The 5,262-nt window shown below is 35.0% G+C and overlaps 1 non-coding gene across 1 annotated transcript; it reads right to left on the bottom strand.

Annotated features, from left to right (window-relative positions):
• Window positions 1-2,740: 2,740 nt before the first annotated feature.
• On the bottom strand, window positions 2,741-2,814 carry Trnas-acu. Its single transcript has one exon. It is a non-coding gene; the product is annotated as a tRNA-Ser (tRNA).
• Between the last annotated feature and the right edge of the window lie 2,448 nt (window positions 2,815-5,262).

The following is a 5,262-nucleotide window of genomic DNA, read 5'->3' as shown; positions in this document are numbered from 1 at the left end:
ACAAAAACTAAAAGAACTCATGCATGAGTTTGTCCAACGAGCATATCGACTGAATTTTTAAAGCCTTGCATAAGCCGGTGTGTAAACACGGTAGAACCGCGAAAATAAAAACCCCACCCAGCTTTCATTGCGACCATAAAACCCTGGAAATAATTTATTACGCAGCTTGTAAAATCAATGTGTTATCAGCTTCCTATCCTTTAATGGATTTGCAAATACAACATAGAAATAAAGATGTTTTTATTCGAAAGGAACGCAATAAAAAGGAGAATCTGCCATGAGAAGAATCGCTTAGTGTACCAAAGTAGTAAAGAGTTAAGTTAAAAGCTTCAGAAGAAAAGGATGATGGGTCATCTCCGCCAGAGCTTTTACGACGTTTACATAAACGTCCACTTAAAAGACATTTGGCGAATATATCCAACCCCTACTTTAAATTAAAGTACCTTATGTTGTTAATTCACCCTTCGTTTATTCCCAAACGTTTCAAAATGAGATCAATTTCAAATTTTTTCAGTTCGAATAAACATGAACATTAAACATTCCTTTTAATCAATGTTTATAAGGGCAAACAAAAATTCTCGTCCTTCCTTTTCTCCCGCCACTTACTCAACAGAATTGAGCATACATTACGGAAAGTAGATGGGGATTTGGGAGATGCTTTGTGCGCGGGGATGGAAAAATGATCCTTAAACCATATATTCTATATCTGACCTGTTTATACTTTAGCGAAGAAGAAAAATCTCTCAATTTGTAAAAAGGGACTCTTTTCCATTCTTGGAAGTCAATAATTGGAAGGATAATAAACGGATTTTTAAAGAAATACTGAGATACTTTTTTTTTAACTAAACAACTCTACGATGTCAAAATATTTATAATATTCTATTTATAACATGGCGTTTTTCCTGCTTTTGACGAAATATAGCACAATTTATTTATTGTAGTTTCGTTGGATTTATAAAATAGAGCATTACGATTTTCCTTAGGGTTGTGAAAAATATTCCTGTGGGGGTATTGAAATGATCGGCTCAATACCGCAATTCTACTCCTTTAGTAACCAATACAGCAAGCTTAGGTTGAGCAGGTAGTTTAGCAACGACCAAATCTGTCAGACTATTTGCAGCTATTCACCATCGTCATTTTCTGTGTTACTTATGACTTAACTTAAACTTCATACCTATAAAAGTACACAAGAAAACAGTATAATACGTCTTACAAACCAAAACTCGTCTAAGCTAGGCTTACCTGATAGATTGGCATCGACCGGTATAGTGCAGAAAGGTACAGAAGATTTGTCAGGCACGTTTCACCTTTTTGCCAACTTCAGTGGTTACTTTGTGCGTGTCTATAACTTAATTAAAAACTTGATACTTTTAAAATTACACACGAAATCAATACAATGCGTCTAGCAAACAAAAACCGCAAGCTTAATTAGCCTAGGTTGATTAGCAGCAACCGAAATGCGACAGAAGTTCTGTTAGACAAGTTTCAGCTTTCTGCCAGGTTCAGTGATTGTTTTGGTATTATTTATAATTTAACTTAACTTAAGCTTGATAATTATAAAAGTACCACAAACCCACATTACGTCAGAGAATAAAATCAGCGAGCTCAGTTAGTCCAGGTTGATTAGTAGCAACCAAAATACTGCAGAAGTTCTGTTAGACAAGTTTCAGCTTTCTGCCAGGTTCAGTGATTGTTTTGGTATTATTTATAATTTAACTTAACTTAAACTTGATATTTATAAAACTACAAAAAAAAACACATTACGTCAGAGAATAAAACTAGCGAGCCCAGGTTGATTAGCAGCAACGAAAATGCGACAGAAGTTCTGTTAGACAATTTTCAGCTTTCTGCCATATTCAGTGATTGTTTTGGTATTATTTATAATTTAACTTCACTTAAGCTTGATATTTATAAAAGTACAACAAAAACACATTACGTCAGAGAATAAAATCAGCGAGCTCAGTTAGGCCAGGTTGATTGGCAACGACCAAACTACTAAAGGAAGGATGTCCTCGTCATGCTCGATCCTTTGGTATGCCAGACACATTTCAGCTTTTCGACATCTTCAGTGGTTGGTTTATGCGTTGTTTAAGGTCTCGTTTTGTTGGTTTGTGCGTTGTTTAGGATTAAGGTCTCGTGTAGTTTTTTTCAGCCAAAACGCATGCAGTGTTTAAACTTAACCCGAGTCAATTCTACATACATATTTTCCTGCTGTCAGTTCACTCCCAAGTGGGGTGGTGGAGTGATAATTGAGGGTCGATAGAGCACTCACTATTCAAAGAACCTAAAAACACAAAAACTACAAAAAACAAGACATATATTAATAACCATATACAATAAAACTAACCTGCTTTCACAACAAAAAATTCTCCTAATTTCCTACTCGCTGTGCAATAAATAACGCCGTTCAATTATGCGGGACGTTTCTCTACACATAGGTTTTGACCCAAAATTGTTTGCGTCTCCTCGAATGGCTTGTTCTTAGTCGGATGAATCGGCTGATATGAACACCCATCAATTCAGATTTCCGGGGTCATCTATCGAACGAGGTTGATATGTGAGAGCTTCTTTTCCGTACAGATCCACTGTGCGTCCATTTTTTTAAATCGGGTTTTTTTTAATTGCATTTTTGGTGTAAGAGGACCGGATCGTTTGAATTTTCTTTTTGTGCTGTTTATTTTTTAAAAATAAATGATTACTTTTCAATTAATTAAGGTTGTGGTTGAGATAAAAAAGTCAGTGTCACAAGCGGGAATCGAACCCACGACCTTCGGCTAAGTACGCCGCTGCTCTAACCACTTAAGCTATCGCGACTTCGATTCAACCAAAATTGTTCGAATCCCGCTTCTGACACTGACTTTTTTATCTCAACCAAAACCTTAATTAATTCCAAAGAATTTATTTGGTCAAGCGGACCACGAAACCTGATAAAATGCAATAAGCAAAATGAAGAATACTTCACTGAAGCTCTCCGTGGCCATTTCATTTGTCGCCGAGAATCAAATAGATTACACGACATTTGAAAAATGGCAAAAAAGAGGGAAAATTCGAAAGGTGGGGTTGAGATGGGAAGTTAGTGTCCGAGTGGATCGAAGTCACGATAGCTCAAGTGGTAGAGCAGTGGCGTATTTAGCGGAAGGTCGTGGGTTCGAATCCCGCTCGTAAAACTAGCTTTTTCATCTCAACCAAGACCTTAAATAAAGAGTATAATTAATTGTTAATTAATTAAATAATAATTAATAGTAAATAAGTAATTTGGTCAATTAGATCAGTCAAACATAAATGGATTATTACTGCAGTTTAAAAAGTTAATTTCTCTATTTTTACACTGTATGTTAGGATGTAAACGAAAACGTTTCAAAAAATTTATTTTAAATCTGACGTACTTATTTATTCACAGAATCCAAATTTATGACATTACGTGTAGTTCATTGGGTACTAAATCCCTATAAAAATTTTATGAAAGTCAAATTGGAGGCCTTTCGATGTTAACGATACTGCTGTGATTTTAAACAATCAGAAGCCTGTTTTGGTTTGGAAAAAAAATTCGAACAAACCGTTTTTTTATATTTTAAATTAGGTAAAATTTGTATTCAGGCTTATTTTTCGTGACTGATTTACTATGATTCTTCTTATTTTGTTAATATTTTATTCTACGTCCAAAAATGAATCAACCGATATCTAATAACCTCGAAATACATAATAATGGCAGAAAAATACATTAAAAATTTATTTAATAAATTACTTTTTTCTCGTGGCTAATATGGTCTGCAGGCAGGATCACACGTGTACATTTTTGTAATATATGTCTGACCATTATCAGCGAAAATATTTTTAATAAATTCAATGGTCAAACGTTCGTAGATTTCCTTTGTGAGTGCACTTTCATACGAAATAAATAATTACTTATATGTGCTGAAAATGTAAAACTAGTTAAAACTGTATTAAACTAGGTTGAACCCATTTATTTCGCAAAGAAATTTCGTGGTACCAAATAACATCTTTCAATTAATTCTTGATGCAAGGTATTGGTTGAGATAAAAAATTCAGTGTCACGAGCGGGATTCGAACCCACGACCTTCGGGTAAATACGCCGCTGCTCTACCACTTGAGCTCGGTAGAGCAGCGACGTATTTACCCGAAGGTCGTGGGTTCGAATCTCGCTTGTGACGATGACTTATTTATCTCAACCAAAACCTTAATTAATTTCATAGATATCCTTACCCTGTGATCGATTTCTGGTATTTGAAAAGAACCTATCGGTTTTAAAAAATGTTCTCTGCAGAGAATTTAGTACAAATTTATTTTTAAACGATTGTTGGCGAAAGGCGACCAAAACTATAGGAAACGTCTAAGCTACAGGTACATCACTCAGCAGAACCCCACCCAAGATGAGATCTCACAATTTAATCAATTTAATGGGTTTTTTTAACCATCTAACAGGCCCAAATTGACTATGATTATCCAAAAAGAATCAAGATAAAAATAAACAATACGATAATGCAATATGTTTCAAATATCAATATCATGCTTACGATTAGAAACCAGATGTATTTTATGAAATGTGGAAAAATGGTAAAATTGTATTTTGAAAGTGTACCTTATAAAAATCGTCACTTTCTCAAGTGAGAAACGACCCGGGCAGAGCAATTTCACCTCAGAAAAAAATTGCTACTCTGTCGCGCCCGCTGGCGAAAGCAATTACAACTTAACAACAAAAGCCATGCTTTCATTCGCCTTGAACCTCGTCGGGAAAAAAAGTAAAAAAGACAACTTAGTTTGGACAGGAAAGAGCTGTTAATTGTTTCCACACTCTCCAAGCAGGGAATATTGCGTAAACCAGGAAAATTGAAGCCCGGGTGATGAACGAGGTCTTGAAAAAAGCTTCCAGATTTGTTGACTTGATTTAGAATTTTCAAGGCTAGATTGATTGAGGGGCAAAATTGACTGTGCTTTAAATAATTATTTATAAAAAAAATCTCCACCTCAAAGTTCAGAATGAAATTAAGCGCCATCGCACATTTTGACGCTCAAATAGTAAGAATAAAATTTGATTAACTCGTTTGATAAAGTGGGTTTTGTTTACACCTGGCTTTTAGTTGATTTCCAATTATTATTTGAGTTTGATCGATGATACCCCTCTTCAATAACTTCGATATTAACATCATTACAAAACACCACACCATCACTGACCGTCTGTCGAAAATCGGACAGGATCTTTACAAACGCAAAGTATTCTGTCGATGTATGAAAAAAGAATAA

This window comes from Cimex lectularius, unplaced genomic scaffold, assembly GCF_000648675.2.
Source record: "Cimex lectularius strain Harlan isolate CLEC.00 unplaced genomic scaffold, Clec_2.1 scaffold154, whole genome shotgun sequence".
In the NCBI taxonomy this organism is placed as follows: Eukaryota; Metazoa; Arthropoda; class Insecta; order Hemiptera; family Cimicidae; genus Cimex; species Cimex lectularius.
The sequence above is the reverse complement of the archived record's forward strand: the minus strand, read 5'-3'. Positions and strand labels throughout refer to the sequence as shown.